The sequence below is a fragment of the Triticum dicoccoides genome, chromosome 3A (assembly GCF_002162155.2).
Source record: "Triticum dicoccoides isolate Atlit2015 ecotype Zavitan chromosome 3A, WEW_v2.0, whole genome shotgun sequence".
Taxonomy (NCBI): domain Eukaryota; kingdom Viridiplantae; phylum Streptophyta; class Magnoliopsida; order Poales; family Poaceae; genus Triticum; species Triticum dicoccoides.
Window position 1 is genome coordinate 528,282,925 of NC_041384.1, and position 20,018 is coordinate 528,302,942.

Below are 20,018 nucleotides of genomic sequence, written 5' to 3' on the forward strand. Positions count from 1 at the left end.
GCAAAGTTGAAAGATGATGGTAGTAATTACACAGACTGGGTCCATAAATTGAGGATTATCCTCATTGCTGCACAGAAGAATTACCTCCTGGAAGCACCGCTGGGTGCCAGGCCTGCTGTAGATGCTGCTGACGACGTTAAAAACGTTTGGCAGAGCAAAGCTGATGACTACTCGATAGTTCAGTGTGCCATGCTTTATGGCTTAGAACCGGGACTTCAACAATGTTTTGAATGTCATGCAGCATATGAGATGTTCCAGGAGTTGAAGTTAATATTTCAAGAAAATGCTGGGATTGAGAGATATGAAGTCTCCAATAAGTTTTATAGTTGCAAGATGGAGGAGAATAGTTTTGTCAGTGAGCATATACTCAAAATTTCTGGGTATCATAATCACTTGACTCAACTGGGAGTTAATCTTCATGTTGATAGTGTCATTGACAGAGTTCTTCAATCACTGCCACCAATCTACAAAAGCTTCATGATGAACTATAACATGCAAGGGATGGATAAGACTATTCCCGAGCTCTTCGCAATGCTAAAAGCTGCGGAGGTAGAAATCAAGAAGGAGCATCAAGTGTTGATGGTCAATAAGACCACCAGTTTCAAGAAAAAGGGCAAAGGGAAAAAAGGGGAACTTCAAGAAGAACAACAAGCAAGTTGCTACTCAAGAGAAGAAACCCAAGTCTGAATCTAAGCCTGAGACTGAGTGCTTCTACTGCAAGCAGACTGGTCACTGGAAGCGGAACTGCCCCAAGTATTTGGCGGATAAGAAGGATGGCAAGGTGAACAAAGGTATATGTGATATACATGTTATTGATGTGTACCTTACTAGAGCTCGCAGTGGCACCTGGGTATTTGATACTGGTTCTGTTGCTAATATTTGCAACTCAAAACAGGGACTACAGATTAAGCGAACACTGGCTAAGGACGAGGTGACGATGCGCGTGGGAAACGGTTCCAAAGTCGATGTGATCGTCGTCGACATGCTACCTCTACATCTACCTTCGGGATTAGTATTAGATTGTTATTTGGTGCCAGCGTTGAGCATGAACATTATATCTGGATCTTGTTTGATGCGAGACGATTATTCATTTAAATCAGAGAATAATGGTTGTTCTATTTATATGAGTAATATCTTTTATGGTCATGCACCCTTGAAGAGTGGTCTATTTTTTATGAATCTCGATAGTAGTGATACACATAATGTTGAAGCCAAAAGATGCAGAGTTGATAATGATAGTGCAACTTATTTGTGGCACTGCCGTTTAGGTCATATCGGTGTAAAGCGCATGAAGAAACTCCATACCGATGGACTATTGGAACCACTTGATTATGAATCACTTGGTACTTGCGAACCATGCCTCATGGGCAAGATGACTAAAACGCCGTTCTCCGAAACTATGGAGCGAGCAACTGATTTATTGGAGATCATACATACTGATGTATGTGGACCAATGAATATTGAGGCTCGTGGCGGGTATCATTATTTTCTCACCTTCACAGATGATTTAAGCAGATATGGGTATATCTACTTAATGAAATATAAGTCTGAAACATTTGAAAAGTTCAAAGAATTTCATAGTGAAGTCGAAAATCATCGTAACAAGAAAATAAAATTTCTATGATCTGATCGTGGAGGAGAATATTTGAGTTACGAGTTTGGCCTACATTTGAAACAATGCAGAATAGTTTTGCAACTCACGCCACCCGGAACACCACAGCGTAATGGTGTGTCCGAATGTCGTAATCGTACTTTACTAGATATGGTGCAATCTATGATGTCTCTTACTGATTTACCGCTATCATTTTGGGGTTATGCTTTAGAGACGGCCGCATTCACGTTAAATAGGGCACCATCAAAATCCGTTGAGACGACGCCTTATGAACTGTGGTTTGGCAAGAAACCAAAGTTGTCATTTCTTAAAGTTTGGGGCTGCGATTCTTATGTGAAAAAGCTTCAACCTGATAAGCTCGAACCCAAATCGGAGAAATGCGTCTTCATAGGATACCCAAAGGAGACTGTTGGGTACACCTTCTATCATAGATTCGAAGGCAAGACTTTCGTTGCTAAGAATGGATCCGTTCTAAAGAAGGAGTTTCTCTCGAAAGAAGTGAGTGGGAGGAAAGTAGAACTTGATGAGGTAACCATACCTGCTCCCTTATTGGAAAGTAGTTCATCACAAAAACCGGTTCCTGTGACGTCTATACCAATTATCGAGGAAGTTAATGATGATGATCATGGAACTTCAGATCAAGTTGTTACTGGACCTCATAGGTCAACTAGAGTAAGATCTGCACCAGAGTGGTACGTCAATCCTGTTCTGGAGGTTGTGTTACTAGACCATGACGAACCTACGAACTATGAAGAATCGATGGTGAGCCCAGATTCCGCAAAATGGCTTGAAGCCATCAAATCTGAGATGGGATCCATGTATGAGAACAAAGTGTGGACTTTGGTTGACTTGCCCGTTGATCGGCAAGCCATTGAGAATAAATGGATCTTCAAGAAGAAGACTAACGCTGACGGTAATATTACTGTCTATAAAGCTCGACTTGTTGCGAAAGGTTTTCGACAAGTTGAAGGGATTGACTACGATGAGACCTTCTCACCCGTAGCAATGCTTAAGTCTGTCCGAATCATGTTAGCAATTGGCGCATTTTATGATTATGAAATTTGGCAAATGGATGTAAAAACTGTATTCCTGAATGGATTTCTGGAAGAAGAGTTGTATATGATGCAACCGGAAGGTTTTGTCGATCCAAAGGGAGCTAACAAAGTGTGCAAGCTCTAGCGATCCATTTATGGACTGGTGCAAGCCTCTCGGAGTTGGAATAAATGCTTTGATAATGTGATCAAAGCATTTGGTTTTGTACAGACTTTTGGAGAAGCCTGTATTTACAAGAAAGTGAGTGGGAGCTCTGTAGCATTTTTGATATTATATGTGGATGACATATTGCTGATTGGAAATGATATAGAATTTCTGGATAGCATAAAGGGATACTTGAATAAGAGTTTTTCAATGAAAGACCTCGGTGAAGCTACTTATATATTGGGCATCAAGATCTATAGCTAGAGATAGATCAAGATGTTTAATTGCACTTTCACAAAGCACATACCTTGACAAAGTTTTGAAGAAGTTCAAAATGGATCAAGCAAAGAAAGGGTTCTTGCCTGTGTTACAAGGTGTGAAGTTGAGTAAGACTCAATGGCCGACCACTGCAGAAGATAGAGAGAAAATGAAAGATGTTCCCTATGCTTCAGCCATAGGCTCTATCATGTATGCAATGCTGTGTACCAGACCTGATGTGTGCCTTGCTATAAGTCTAGCAGGGAGGTACCAAAGTAATCCAGGAGTGGATCACTGGACATCGGTCAAGAACATCCTGAAATACCTGAAAAGGACTAAGGATATGTTTCTCATTTATGGAGGTGACAAAGAGCTCATTGTAAATGGTTACGTTGATGCAAGCTTTGACACTGATCCGGACGATTCTAAATCGCAAAACGGATATGTGTTTACATTGAACGGTGGAGCTGTCAGTTGGTGCAGTTCTAAACAAAGCGTCGTGGCGAGATCTACGTGTGAAGCGGAGTACATAGCTGCTTCGGAAGCAGCAAATGAAGGAGTCTGGATGAAGGAGTTCATATCCAATCTAGGTGTCATACCTAGTGCATCGGGTCCAATGAAAATCTTTTGTGAAAATACTGGAGCAATTGCCTTGGCGAAGGAATCCAGATTTCACAAGAGAACCAAGCACATCAAGAGACGCTTCAATTCCATCCGGGATCTAGTCCAGGTGGGAGACATAGAAATTTGCAAAGATACATACGGATCTGAATGTTGCAGACCAGTTGACTAAGCCTCTTCCACGAGCAAAACATGATCAGCACCAAGACTCCATGGGTGTTAGAATCATTACTGCGTAATCTAGATTATTGACTCTAGTGCAAGTGGGTGACTGAAGGAAATATGCCCTAGAGGCAATAATAAAGTTATTATTTATTTCCTTATATCATGATAAATGTTTATTATTCATGCTAGAATTGTATTAACCAGAAACATAATACTTGTGTGAATACATAGACAAACAGAGTGTCACTAGTATGCCTCTACTTGACTGGCTCGTTAATCAAAGATGGTTATGTTTCCTAACCATAGACATGAGTTGTCATTTGATTAACGGGATCACATCATTATAAGAATGATGTGATTGACTTGACCCATTCCGCTAGCTTAGCACTTGATCGTTTAGTTTGTTGTTATTGCTTTCTTCATGATTTATACATGTTCCTATGACTATGAGATTATGCAACTCCCGTTTACCGGAGGAACACTTTGTGTGCTACCAAACGTCACAATGTAACTGGGTGATTATAAAGGTGCTCTACAGGTGTCTCCGAGGTACTTGTTGGGTTGGTGTATTTCGAGATTAGGATTTGTCACTCCGATTGTCGGAGAGGTATCTCTGGGCCCACTCGGTAATGCACATCACTTCAGCCTTGCCAGCATTGCAACTAATGAGTTAGTTACGGGATGATGTATTGCAGAACGAGTAAAGAGACTTGCCAGTAATGAGATTGAACTAGGTATTGAGATACCGACGATCGAATCTCGGGCAAGTAACATACCGATGACAAAGGGAACAACGTGTGTTGTTATGCGGTCTGACTGATAAAGATCTTTGTAGAATATGTGGGAGCCAATATGAGCATCCAGGTTCCGCTATTGGTTATTGACCGGAGACGTCTCTCGGTCATGTCTACATAGTTCTCGAACCCGTAGGGTCCGCATGCTTAAAGTTTCGATGATGTTTATATTATGAGTTTATGAGTTTTGATGTACCGAAGGTTGTTCAGAGTTCCGGATGTGATCACAGACATGACGAGGAGTCTTGGAATGGTCGAGACATCAAGATTGATATATTGTAAGCCTATATTTGGATATCGGAAATGTTCCGGGTGAAATCGGGATTTTACCGGAGTACCGAGGGGTTACCGGAACCCACCGGGGGATTAATGGGGCATAGTGGGCCTTAGTGAAGAAGAGGAGAGGCGGCTAGGGCAGGGCCGTGCGCCCCTCCCCCTCTAGTCCGAATAGTACAAGGAGAAGGGGGCGGCGCCCCCTTTCCTTCCTCTCTCCCTCCTCTTTCCCCCTTCTCCTAATCCAACAAGGAGAAGGGAGGGAGTCCTACTCCCGGTGGGAGTAGGAGTAGGACTCCTCCTGGCGCGCCTCCTCTTGGCTGGCGGCACCTCCCCCTTGCTCCTTTATATACAGGGGCACATGTACCCCATAGAAACAACAATTGATTTGATCTTTTAGCCGTGTGCGGTGCCCCCCTCCACCATAGTCCACCTCGATAATACTTTAGCGGTGCTTAGGCGAAGCCCTGCGTTAGTAGAACATCATCATCGTCACCACGTTGTCGTGCGGACGAAACTCTCCCCCAACACTCGGCTGGATCAGAGTTCGAGGGACGTTATCAGGCTAAACGTGTGCTGAACTCAGACGTGCCGTGCGTTCGGTACTTGATCGGTTGGATCGTGAAGACGTACGACTACATCAACCGCGTTGTGCTAACGCTTCCGCTTTCGGTCTACGAGGGTATGTGGACAACACTCTTCCCTCTCGTTTCTATGCATCACCATGATCTTGCGTGTGCGTTGGATTTTTTTTGAAATTACTACGTTCCCCAACAGTTAAGACTTGAAGCTCGACCACGGCAGAAGAAAGAGAAAGGACGAAATTCATCCCCTATGCTTTAGCCATAGGCTCTATACGATATGCCATGCTGTGTACCGCGATGTGCCTTGCCACGTGTCTGGAAAGGGGGTACAAGAGTGATCTGATAACCCACAAGTATAGGGGATCGCAACAGTTTTCGAGGGTAGAGTATTCAACCCAAATTTATTAATTCGACACAAGGGGAGCCAAAGAATATTCTCAAGTATTAGCAGCTGAGTTGTCAATTCAACCACACCTAGAAACTTAATATCTATAGCAAAGTGTTTAGTAGCAAAGTAATATGATAGTAGTGATAACGGTAACAAAAGGTAGCGGTAGTAAAAGCAATGTTTTTGGTATTTTGTAGTGATGATAGCAATAGCAACGAGAAAGTAAATAAGCGAAGAACAATATATGGAAAGCTCATAGGCAATGGATCAGTGATGGAGAATTATGCCAGATGCGGTTCATCATGTAACAGTCATAACCTAGGGTGACACAGAACTAGCTCCAGTTCATTGATATAATGTAGGCATGTATTCCGAATATAGTCATACGTGCTTATGGAAAAGAACTTGCATGACATCTTTTGTCCTACCCTCCCGTGGCAGCGGGGTCCTTACGGAAACTAAGGGATATTAAGGCCTCCTTTTAATAGAGAACCGGAACAAAGCATTAACACATAGCGAATACATGAACTACTCAAACTACCGTCATCACCGGTAAGTATCCCGATTATTCTCACTTCGGTGTTAACGGATCATAACACATAATGGGTGACTATAGACTTGCAAGATAGGATCAAGAACACTCATATATTGATGAAAACATAATAGGTTTAGATCTAAAATCATGGCACTCGGGCCCTAGTTACAAGCATTAAGCATAGCAAAGTCATAGCAACATCAATCTCAGAACATAGTGGACACTAGGGATCAAACCCTAACAAAACTAACTCGATTACATGATAGATCCCATCGAACCCATCACCGTCCAGCAAGCCTACGATGGAATTACTCACGCACGGCGGTGAGCATCATGAAATTGGTGATGGAGGATGGTTGATGATGACGATGGCGACGGATTCCCCTCTCCGGAGCCCCGAACGGACTCCAGATCAGCCCTCCCGAAAGGTTTTAGGGCTTGGCGGCGGCTCCGTATCGTAAAACGCGATGATTTCTTTTTTCTGATTTTCTCCCTGAAACTCAATATATGGAGTTGGAGTTGGAGTCGAAGAGTCAACAGGGGGCCACGAGGTGGGGGCGCACCCTAGGGGGGCAGGCGCGCCCCCACCCTCGTGGAGAGGTGGTGGGCCCCCTGGCCTTCATCTTTTGCAGGTATTTTTCTTATTTTCTGAAAAGTGGCTCCGTGAAGTTTCAGGTCATTCCGAGAACGTTTTTTTCTGCACATAAAGAACACCATGGTAATTCTGCTGAAAACAACGTCAGTCTAGGTTAGTTCCATTCAAATCATGCAAGTTAGAGTCCAAAACAAGGGCAAAAGTGTTTGGAAAAGTAGATACGACGAACACGTATCAACTCCCCCAAGCTTAAACCTTTGCTTTTCCTCAAGCAATTCAGTTGATAAACTGAAAGTGATAAAGAAAAACTTTTACAAACTCTGTTTGCTCTTGTTGTTGTAAATATGTAAAGCCAGCATTCAATTTTTCAGCAAAGATTATAAATAACCACATTCACAATAACGCTTAGGTCTCAAGTTTACTCATATCAATGGCATAATCAACTAGCGAGCAATAATAATAAATCTCGGATGACAACACTTTCTCAAAACAATCATTATATGATATAACAAGATGGTATCTCGTTAGCCCTTTCTGAGACCGCAAAACATAAATGCAGAGCACCTTTAAGGACCAAGGACTGACTAGACATTGTAATTCATGGTAAAAGAGATCCAGTCAAGTAATACTCAATGTAAACTAATAGTAATGAATGCAAATAACAGTGGTGCTCTCCAACTGGTGCTTTTTAATAAGAGTGTGATGACTCAACATAAAAGTAAATAGATAGGCCCTTCGCAGAGGGAAGGAGGGATTTGTAGAGGTGCCAGAGCTCGGTTTTGAAACAAAGGTGAATAATATTTTGAGAGGTATACTTTCATTTTCAACATAACAACCAATAGAGGGCGATATCTTCCATGCTACACACATTATAGGTGGTTCCAAAACAGAATGGTAAAGTATACACTCCCTTTCACCAACAAGCATCAATCCATGGCTTGCTCAAAACAACGAGTGCCTCCAACTAACAAGAGTCCCAGGGGGAGTTTTGTTTGCAATTATTTTGATTTAGTTTGCATAAAGCATGGGACTGGGCATCCCGGTGACCAGCCATTTATCTCGTGAGTGAGGAGCGGAGTCCACTCCTCTTGAGAATAACCCGCCTAACATGGAAGATACAGGCAGCCCTAGTTGATACATGAGCTATTCGAGCATACAAAACAGGATATTTATTTGAAGGTTTAGAGTTTGGCACATACAAATTTACTTGGAGCGGCAGGTAGATACCATATATAGGTAGGTATAGTGGACTCATGTGGAATAACTTTGGGGTTTAAGGACTTTGGATGCCCAAGCAGTATTCCCGCTTAGTACAGGTGAAGGCTAGCAAAAGACTGGGAAGCGACCAGCTAGAGAGCGACAATAGTCATGAACATGCATTAAAACTAATCAACACTGAATGCAAGCATGAGTAGGATATAATCCACCATGAACATAAATATCGTGAAGGTTATGTTGATTTTGTTTCAACTACATGCGTGAACATGTGCCAAGTCAAGTCACTTAAATCATTTAGAGGAGGATACCACCCTATCATACCACATCATAACCATTTTAATAGCATGTTGGCACGCAAGGTAAACCATTATAACTCATAGCTAATCAAGCATGGCACAAGAAACTATGATCTCTAATTGTCATTGCAAACATGTTTATTCATAATAGGCTGAATCGGGAACGATGAACTAATCATATTTACAAAAACAAAAGAGGTCGGGTTCATACCAGCTTTTCTCATCTCAGCCAGTCCATCATACATCATCATAATTGCCTTTCACTTGCACGACCGAATGATGTGAATAATAATAATAGTGCACGTGCATTGGACTAAGCTGGAATCTGCAAGCATTCAATAAACAGGAGAAGACAAGGCAATATGGGCTCTTTTGTCAGATCAACAATAATGCATATAAGAGCCACTTCAACAATTTAATTATGGTCTTCTCCTATCGACCCCCAAAGAAAATAAAAGAAATAAAACTATTTACACGGGAAAGCTCGCAACAAGCAAAAGAAGAATAGGGAATCTTTTTGGGTTTTCTTTTTAATTACTACTACAAGCATGGAAAGTAAATTAATTAAAAGCTACAACTGATTTTTTGGTTTTTCTTAAGGTTTATTAAACACACAAGAAGAAAGCATAAAAAAGGAAAATAAACTAGCATGGATGATACAATGAAAAAGTATGAGCACCGACATCTAGCAATGAGTGTGTGAACATAAATGTAATGTTGGTGGGAAATACGTACTCCCCCAAGCTTAGGCTTTTAGCCTAAGTTGGTCTATGGACACGGCTGGCCTGGCGGATATCCATAATAGTAGCTAGGGTCATATTGCGATGCAGCAGTTATCGCTTGCCGAGCTGCAGCGTGGCGACGACCGGCCTCCTCTCTCATCTCGTACTCATATCCCTCCTCTCTGGTAATAGTACATCCTGCTCTTGCCTGATAATCAAAGAAGGCAGGAGCAGGGAGAGTAATACGTACAGCACGACGTCTGTCAAAGATTAGTCGATACTGGAGAGGTGATCCGTTCCTCTCGACAAACTGGTGGTGAACCATAGCATTAAAATCTAGATAAGCAGGAGGTAATTCAATATCATCTTCGCGTATGGCTATACCAAGAAAATTAGCTATGCGGGTTGCATAAATTCCACCAAAGAAATCTCCATTAAGTCTATTAAGATGCAACCTACGTGCAACAATGGCTCCCAAATTATATGATTTGTCTCCTAACATAGCACTCCTAAGAATACTAAGATCGGGGACACACATGTGACATGCCTCATCTTTACCATTAATGCATCTACTTATGAAGAGAGCAAAATAATGTATAGCAGGAAAGTGAATGCTCCCTATGCTAGCTTGTGTAATATCTCTAGATTCTCCCACAGTTACACTAGCAAGAAAATCTCTAAATTCAAATTTGCGAGGATCCCTTATACTACCCCATTGTGGAAGTTTGCAAGCAGTGGTAAAATCCTCTAAGCCCATAGTGTAAGATTTATCATAAAGATCAAACAGGACAGTTGGAGAATTACGTGAAGTTGAAAATTCAAACCTCCTCACAAAGGTACTGGTGAGGTTGTGATACTGGCTGCACTTCTCTTCCTCGAAAAGCTCACAAGATCAACGTTACACAAATATGCGTTGAATTCTTCCTCAATTCCCGCTCGACCCATAAAGTTCTCAAAGGGCCATTCACAAGGACGCACTGGAGCATCTCTTAGTGGCTCGTCATTAGCATCACGCATTGCAAGCCTGGGTCCTTGCTTCCTTGAAGAACCACCTTGGAGCATTTTCCTAAGCATTTTTCTTCCTCTGAAAAATCTGAAATTTTTAGTAACTTCAAAATAAAAGTAAACCAAACTCAATAATATTGATAGCAACTACTCCTACAAGTGCCTAGAGCCTATATCATGCATCAAAACTACTTGGAACCATATAAATTTGACATGCAAGCTCAAGAACAGGGTCACCTAAGTAACAAAAATTTGCAATGAATAAAGCACTAGAACAAAAACTAATTGGACCAATGGAGGAGTCACATACCAAGGAACAATCTCCCCAAGCAGTTTTGTGAGAGGTGCTTTGAGCAAGGAGATCGAAAATGGCAGCAAAGTGAGCTAGAAGTCGTGCTTGAGCTGGATATTCGTGTTTGTGGGAGGAAGATGAAGTGTGTGGGTGCAAGAATAAGTGGAGGAGGGCCACCGTGGGCCCACGAGGCAGGGGGCGCGCCCAGGGGGTAGGGCGCGCCTTCCACCCTCGTGGACAGGTGTTTGCCCCCCCCCTGTTGTGTTCTTTGTGCCAAATATTCTCAAATATTCTGAAAAAAAAATCATATTTAAATTTCAGGGCATTTAGAGAACTTTTATTTTCGAGGTATTTTTATATTGCACGGATAATCAGATAACAGACAGAAAATATTTATTTTTATTTTATTTAATGTAAATAATAGAAAGTAAAAGTGGGGTACAGAAGGTTGTACCTTCTAGTTTCATCCATCTCATGATCATTAAAAGGAATCCACTGACAAGGTTGATCAAGTCTTGTTAACGAACTCATTCCGAATAACATGGAACCGGAGAAATTTCGAATAACACTATGTTACCTCAACGGGGATATGCACATCCCCAATAATAAGAATATCATATTTCTTCTTGACAGTAGGAAGAGGAAATTCAAAACCTCCAAATATAATCGATGGAATTTTCCAATAGAATTGATACTATGAACTTGAGGTTGTTTCCTCGGAAAGTGTACCGTATGCTCATTACCATTAACATGAAAAGTGACATTGCCTTTAGTGCAATCAATAACAGCCCCTGCAATATTCAAAAAGGGTCTTCCAAGAATAATAGACATACTATCGTCCTCGGGAATATCAGGAATAACAAAGTCCGTTAAAACAGTAACATTTGCAACTACAACAGGCACATCTTCACAAATGCCGATAGGTATAGCAGTTGATTTATCAGCCATTTGCAAAGATATTTCAGTAGGTGTCAACTTATTCAAATCAAGTCTATGATATAAAGAGAGAGTCATAACACTAACACCGACTCCAAGATCACATAAAGCAGTTTAAGCATAATTTCTTTTAATGGAGCATGGTATAGTTGGCACACCGGGATTTCCAAGTTTCTTTGGTATTCCACCCTTAAAAGTATAATTAGCAAGCATGGTGGAAATTTCAGCTTCCGGTATCTTTCTTTTATTTGTAATAATATCTTTCATGTACTTAGCATAAGGATTGGTTTTGAGCATATCAGTTAATCGCATACGCAAAAAGATAGGTCTAATCATTTCAGCAAAGCGCTCAAAATCCTCATCATCCTTTTTCTTGGATGGTTTGGGAGGAAAAGGCATGGGTTTCTGAACCCAAGGTTCTCTATCTTTACCATGTTTCCTAGCAACAAAGTCTTTTTTATCATAACGTTGATTCATTGATTATGGGTTATCAAGATCAACAGCGGGTTCAATTTCTATGTCATTATCATTACTAGGTTGAGCATCATTATGAACATTATTATTAACATTGTCACTAGTTTCAGGTTCGTTACCAGATTGAGTTTCAGCATTAGAAATAGAAATATCATTTGGATTCTCAGGTGTTTCAGCAATAGGATCACTAGAAGCATGCAAAGTCCTATCAATTTTCTTTTTATTCTTTTTAAAAGAACTAGGTACATCTATGTTATTTCTCTGAGAATCTTGCTCAATTCTCTTAGGGTGGACTTCAGGATACAAAGGTTCCTGAGTCATTCTACCAGTTCTAGCTAGTAGCCACTCTAACAACATTATCATTATCTTTACTATTCAATTCATTGAGCAAATCATTTTGAGCTTTAAGTACTTGTTCTACTTGAGTGGTAACCATAGAAGCATGTTTACTAATAAGTTTAAGTTCACCTTTAACATTAGCCATATAATCACCCAAGTGTTTGATACGTCTCCGTCGTATCTACTTTTCCAAACACTTTTGCCCTTGTTTTGGACTCTAACTTGAATGATTTGAATGGAACTAACCTGGACTGACGCTGTTTTCAGCAGAATTGCCATGATGTTGTTTTATGTGCAGAAAACAAAAGTTCTCGGAATGAACTGAAACTCCACGGAATACCTTACAATAAATAATAAAAAATCCTCGCCAAAGATGAAGACCAAGGGGCCCACACCCTTCTCACGAGGGTGGGGGCGCCCCCCTAGGGTGCGCCCCCTACCTCGTGGGCCCCCTGGAGACCCCCGAACTCCAACTCCAACTCTATATAACTGCTTTCAGGGAGAAAAAATAGGAGAGAAGAAATCATTGCGTTTTACGACACGGAGCCGCTGCCAAGCCCTAAAACCTCTCGGGAGGGCTGATCTGGAGTCCGTTCGGGGCTCCAGAGAGGGGGATTCGTCGCCGTCGTCATCATCAACCATCCTCCATCACCAATTTCATGATGCTCACCGCCGTGCGTGAGTAATTCCATCGTAGGCTTGCTGGACGGTGATGGGTTGGATGAGATTCACCATGTAATCGAGTTAGTTTTGTTAGGGTTTGATCCCTAGTATCCACTATGTTCTGAGATTGATGTTGCTATGACTTTGCTATGCTTAATGCTTGTCACTAGGGCCCGAGTGCCATGATTTCAGATCTGAACCTATTATGTTTTCATCAATATATGAGAGTTCTAGATCCTATCTTGCAAGTCTATAGTCACCTCTTATGTGTTATGATCCGTTAATCCCGAAGTGACAATAATCGGGATACTTACCGATGATGACCGTAGTTTGAGGAGTTCATGTATTCACTATGTGCTAATGCTTTGTTTCGGTTCTCTATTAAAAGGAGGCCTTAATATCCCTTAGTTTCCATTAGGACCCCGCTGCCATGGGAGGGTAGGACAAAATATGTCATGCAAGTTCTTTTCCACAAGCACGTATGACTATATTCGGAATACATGCCTACATTACATTGACGAATTGGAGCTAGTTCTGTGTCACCCTATGTTATGACTGTTACATGATGAACCGCATCCTGCATAATTATCCATCATTGATCCAATGCCTACGAGCTTTCCATATAATGGTTTACGCTTATTTACTTTCCCGTTGCTATTGTTACAATCACTACAAAATACCAAACACATTACTTTGCTTTCGTTACTCTTTTGTTACCATTACCATCACTATTACATTACTTTGCTACTAAACACTTTGCTGCAGATACTAAGTTTCCAGGTGTGGTTGAATTGACAACTCAGCTACTAATACTTGAGAATATTCTTTGGCTTCCCTTGTGTCGAATCAATAAATTTGGGTTGAATACTCTACCCTCGAAAGCTGTTGCGATCCCCTATACTTGTGGGTTATCAAGACTAATTTCTGGCACCGTTGCCGGGGAGCATAGCTCCATTCTTTGAGTCACTTGGGATTTATATCTGCTGGACACTATGAAGAACTTGAGAGATTCAAAAACCAAGATCTATCCCTCAACTACGAGGGGAGGTAAGGAACTGCCATCTAGCTCTGCACTTGATTCACCTTCTGTTATGAGTAAGCTTGCGACACCTAAACCTGCTTCTGTTATTCGTTCTGAAATGTCGCATGATATTGATGATGCTACTTCTGCTATACATGATACTTATGATGAAACTACCTCTATGCCTGATACTACTATGCCACTTAGTGATTTTCTCGAGGAACGACTTGCTAGGGCTAGAGAGATTGAAAATATTCAATCTGATTATGAAGATGAAAGTGATGATGAAGAATCACTTGTTATTCCCGAGGGTTATTTATTTGATCAAGATGCTTCTTTAGCTATTTTAGCTTGCAAAGATAGATATGAACTCAAAAGGTTATTAGCTAAATGGAATAAGCAATCTCTAAATGCTAGGATGAGACCCGACCTTGCTTTTGCTACTTCACCTATCTGTGTTGCTGATAAGGATTATGAATTCTCTGCTGATCCTGATATAATTACTTTGGTTGAATATGATCCTTTTCGTGGCTATGAATCTGAAACTGTTGTAGCACATCTTACTAAATTAAATGATATAGCCACCCTGTTCACTAATGATGAGAGATCTCGCTACTTTTATATCCTTAAAATATTCCCGTTCTCATTAAAGGGTGATGCTAAGATATGGTTTAATTCTCTTGATCATGGTTGTATGTGTAGTCCCCAGGATATGATTTACTACTTCTCTGCTAAATATTTCCCTGCTCATAAGAAACAAGCTGCTTTAAAGGAAATATACAACTTTGTGCAAATTAAAGAAGAGAGTCTCTCACAAGCTTGGGGGAGGCTTCTCAAGTTACTTAATGCTTTTCCTGATCATCCTCTTAAGAAAAATAAAATACTTGATATCTTTTATAATGGACTAACCGATGCTTCCAGAGATTACCTGGATAGTTGTGCTAGTTCTCTTTTCAGGGAAAGAACACCAGATGAAGCCGAAATCTTATTGAATAATATGTTGACAAATGAAAATAATTGGGCACCTCCTGAGCCAGCTCCGGAGCCAGCTCCTGCTACAATTAATGATCCTATTCCTAAACCAACTCCGAAGAAGAGTGGTATTCTATTTCTCAGTCCTGAAGATATGCAAGAGGCAAAGAAATCTATGAAAGAAAAAGGTATTAAAGCTGAAGATGTTAAGAATTTACCTCCTATTGAAGAAATACATGGTCTTAATTTACCGCCTATTGAAGAAACATATGACCTTAATCCTTTATTTATTGAAGAACCTCCAGACCTCGATAACCCGACACAGGTAGTAAAGGTAAATTCTCTCTATAGATATGATAAAGCTGAAATCCCTCCTGCTAAAATTGCTAGTCAATGCTTGGATGAATTTGATAATTTTATGTTTAAGCAAGAAGACTTCAATGCTTATTTTGGTAGACAATTAAAACAAGATGTTGATATGATTAAATACTTGGGTGACTATATGGCTAATATTAGAGGTGAATTTAAACTTGTTAGCAAACATGCTTCTATGGTTACCACTCAAGTAGAACAAGTACTTAAAGCTCAAAAAGAATTTCTCAATGAGATGAATAGTAAGGAAAATGATTATGCTGTTAAAGTGGATAGTAGAACTGGTAGAATGACTCAGGAACCTTTGTATCCCGAAGGCCACCCTAAGAGAATTGAGCAAGATTCTCAGAGAAATAATATTGATGCACCTAGTTCTTCTAAAAGGAAGAAAAAGAAAAATGATAGAACTGTGCAAACTTCTAGTGAACCTATTGCTGAACCACCTGATAATCCAAATGATATTTCTATTTCTGATGCTGAAACTCAATCTGGCAATGAACATGAACCTAATGAAAATGTTAATGATGATGTTCATAATGATGCTCAACCTAGTAATGATAATGATGTAGAAATTGAACCTGTTGTTGATCTTTATAACCCACAATCAAAGAATCAACGTTATGATAAGAAAGACTTTGTTGCTAGGAAACATGGTAAAGAAAGAGAGCCTTGGGTTCAGAAACCCATGCCTTTTCCTCCCAAACCATCCAAGAAAAAGGATGATGAGGATTTTGAGTGCTTTGCTGAAATGATTAGACCTATCTTTTTGCGTATGCGGTTGACTGATATGCTCAAAATGAATCCATATGCTAAGTACATGAAAGATATTATTACAAATAAAAGAAAGATACCGGAAGCTGAAATTTCCACCATGCTTGCTAATTATACTTTTAAGGGTGGAATACCAAAGAAACTTGGAGATCCAAGAGTACCTACTATACCATGCTCCATTAAAAGAAACTATGTTAAAACTGCTTTATGTGATCTTGGAGCCGGTGTTAGTGTTATGCCTCTCTCTTTATATCGTAGACTTGATTTGAATAAGTTGACACCTACTGAAATATCTTTGCAAATGGATGACAAATCAACTACTATACCTGTCGGTATTTGTGAGGATGTGCCTGTTGTGGTTGCAAACGTTACTATTTTAACGGACTTTGCTATTCTTGATATTCCCGAGGATGATAGTATGTCTATTATTCTTGGAAGACCTTTTATTAATACTGCAGGGGTTGTTATTGATTGCAACAAAGGCAATGTCACTTTTCATGTTAATGGTAATGAGCATACGGTACACTTTCGGAGGAAACAACCTCAAGTTCATAGTATCAATTCTATCGGAAAAATTCCATCGATTATATTTGGAGGTTTTGAATTTCCTCTTCCTACTGGCAAGAAGAAATATGATATACTTATTATTGGGGATGTGCATATCCCCGTTGAGGTAACCTAGTGTTATTCGAAATTTTCCGGTTTCATGTTAATCGGAATGAGTTTGTTAACAAGAGTTGATCAACCTTGTTAGTGGATTCCTTTTGACGAGCATGAGATGGATGAAACTAGAAGCACAACCCTCTGTACCCTCTCTATACTTTTTGTTATTTAGTTGAAATAAAGTAAAAATAAATAATTTTCTGTCTGTTATCTGATTATCCGTGCAATATAAAAATACCTCGAAAATAAAAGTTCTCCAAATGCCCTGAAAATTAAATATGATTTTTTCTAGAATATTTGAGTATTTATAGAACAAAGAACACACCAGGGGGCAACCACCTTGCCACGAGCGTGGAGGGCGCGCCCCCCTGCCTCATGGGCCCACGGTGGCCCTCCTCCACTTATTCTTTCAGCCACCCACTTCATCTTCCTCCCCCAAACACGAAAAACCAGCTCAAACCCGAGTCCAAGCTCGTTTTGCTGCCATTTTCGATCTCCTTGCTCAAAGCACCTCTCACAAAACTGCTTGGGAGATTGTTCCTTGGTATGTGACTCCTCCATTGGTCCAATTAGTTTTTGTTCTAGTGCTTTATTCATTGCAAATTTTTGCTGCTTAGGTGACCCTGTTCTTGAGCTTGCATGTCAAATTTATATGGTCAAAAGTAGTTTTGATGCATGATATAGGCCCTAGGCACTTGTAGGAGTAGTTGCTATCAATACTATTGAGTTTGGTTTACTTTTATTTTGAAGTTACTAAAAAAATTCAGAATTTTTCAGAGGAATAAATATGCTTAGGAAAATGTTCCAAGGTGGTTCTTCAAAGAAGCAAGGACCCAGGCTTGCAATGCGTGATGCTGACGAAGAGCCACCAAGAGACGCTCCAGTGCGTCCTTGTGAGTGGCCTTCTGAAAATTTTATGGATCAAGCGGGAATTGAAGAAGAATTTAACGCATATTTGCGTAATGCCGAGCTTGAGGACTTTGAGGCAGATAAATGCCTCCAGTATCATGAGCTCACAAGCTCTTTTGTGAGGAGGTTTGAGTATTCATCTTCGCGTAATTCTCCTTCAGTCATGTTTGATCTTTATGGAAATCTTATACCATGGACTTAGAGGATTTCACTTTTGCTTGCAAACTTCCACAATGGGGTAGTGTTAGGGATCCCCCTAAATCTGAATTTAGAAACTTTCTTGCTAGTATAACTGTATGGGAATCTAGAGATATAACACAAGCTACCATAGGGAGCATTCACTTTCCTGCTATACATTATTTTGCTCTCTCCATAGGTAGGTGCATAAATGATAAGGATGAAGCATGTCACATGTGTGTCCCTGACCTTAGCATTCTCCGGAGTGCTGTGTCAGGAGACCAATCTTATCATATGGGAGCCATTGTAGCTCGTAGGTTGCATCATAATAGACATAATGAAGATTTCTTTGGAGGAATTTATGCAACCCGCTTAGCTAAATTTCTTGAGATAGACGTTCGTGAAGGAGACATGGACTTGCCTCCTGCTTATTTAGATTTTGATTCTATGGTTTCCCACCATTTTGTCGAGAGGAATGAATCACCTCTCCAGTACCGACTAATCTTTGACAGACGCCGAGCTGTCCATATTACTCTCCCTGCTCCTGCTTTCTTTGATTATTAGGCAAGAGGAGGATATACTATCACTAGAGAGGAGGCAGATGAGTACGAGAGGAGAGCGGAGGCCGCTCGTCGCCACGCTGCAGCTCAGGAGGCGATAGCTGCTGCATCACAGTACGACCCCAACTATTACTATGGATATCAGCCAGGCCAGCCGTGGCCATAGACCAACTTAGGCCAAAAGCCTAAGCTTGGGGGAGTATGTATTTCTCACCAACATTACATTTATGTTCACACACACTCATTGCTAGATGTCGGTGCTCATACTTTTTCATTGTATCATCCATGCTAGTTTATTTCCTTTTATGCTTTCTTCTTGTGTGTTTAATAAACCTTAAGAAAAACCAAAAAAAAAATAGTTGTAGCATTTAATTAATTTTGTCGGCATTCTGGGAACGGGGGTCCCCAGACTTGCCTGCCTGCGGCCTGCGGCGTGGCTCAAAGGGGGGCCCAGCACAGGCCCATCTTCACCAACACAAACTCAAGACCCTCGCGAGGGGCCAAGCCTCGCAGGGCAGACGACATGGAGCTTCCTCAGGCACGGCCTCGTCAGGCTGGCTCACGAGGAGGCGGAGAGATCAAGGTGGGGTACCTCGCGAGGTGCCCGTGACGCAAGCCATGACGACTCAGGGTGCCAGGCGGGTGCCAGCCCGTGCAGCGTCCTCCTTTCCTCTTTGGTGCAAAGGGGGCAAGCGCAGCCGCGGAGTACCGAGGCATCAGGCAAAGGTTGCCATTTCGGTGCAACGAAACCAAGACCAGGAGGACTACAAGGCGGAGGTCACCATGGAGCCCAAGACGGCATCATCACCAGAGCTTTGCGCAGGCGAAGACTACTTTTGTCAGGATAGTTGATACTTGCTGTTCCCTTTCAAATTAACCCGCCATTGTTGGCTCCCTTCCCGCTCAATATTTGGGGAGAGGACCAGGGCCACTACAAATAGGACCGGCCACCCACGTAGCAAGGGGTTCGGCTCAGTCTCCTCCAAGGGCTCGACGAGTAGAGAGGTGGTAAGCAGAGAGAGAGAGTGAGATAGAGAAAGGTGGCTGAACTCCTCCCAGCAGTTCATCGCCCCAGCCAAGAACAGACCCTCGCGAGGCTGTTCTTCCTTGTACTGTTCATCATCATCAGCCCAAGAGGCAATCCACCACACCACACACTGGAGTAGGGTATTACACCACAACGGTGGCCCGAACCAGTATAAACCCTGTGTCCCTTGTGTTGTTCTTTTCATAGCTTTGATCCTAGCGTGGCGGAGGGGTGCAGGAAGGTAGGAGGCGAAATCTCCACGCGCACCCCAGTGTTCGAACCTCAAGGGTCTGCCGGAACCCGAAATCCGATATTTGGCGCGCCAGGTAGGGGTGCGCCGGAATTCGTCTTCCACCGCTCCGCTCTCCTCCGACCATCACACTCATGTCTGACGCACGTCGGGCCCGCGCGAAGCGCCCGGCCGCCCTCACTTCCCGCGTCGCCCAGACAGCCCCTGTCGGCGGGCGTCCTCGCCGTTTCCCGTCACCCGCCGTCAACGCCGCCACCGGCCCGGCGGGGGACGAGCAGCAAGCATCGTCTCAGCAACCATCCGTGCGCCAAGACGGCTGCACCGCGACT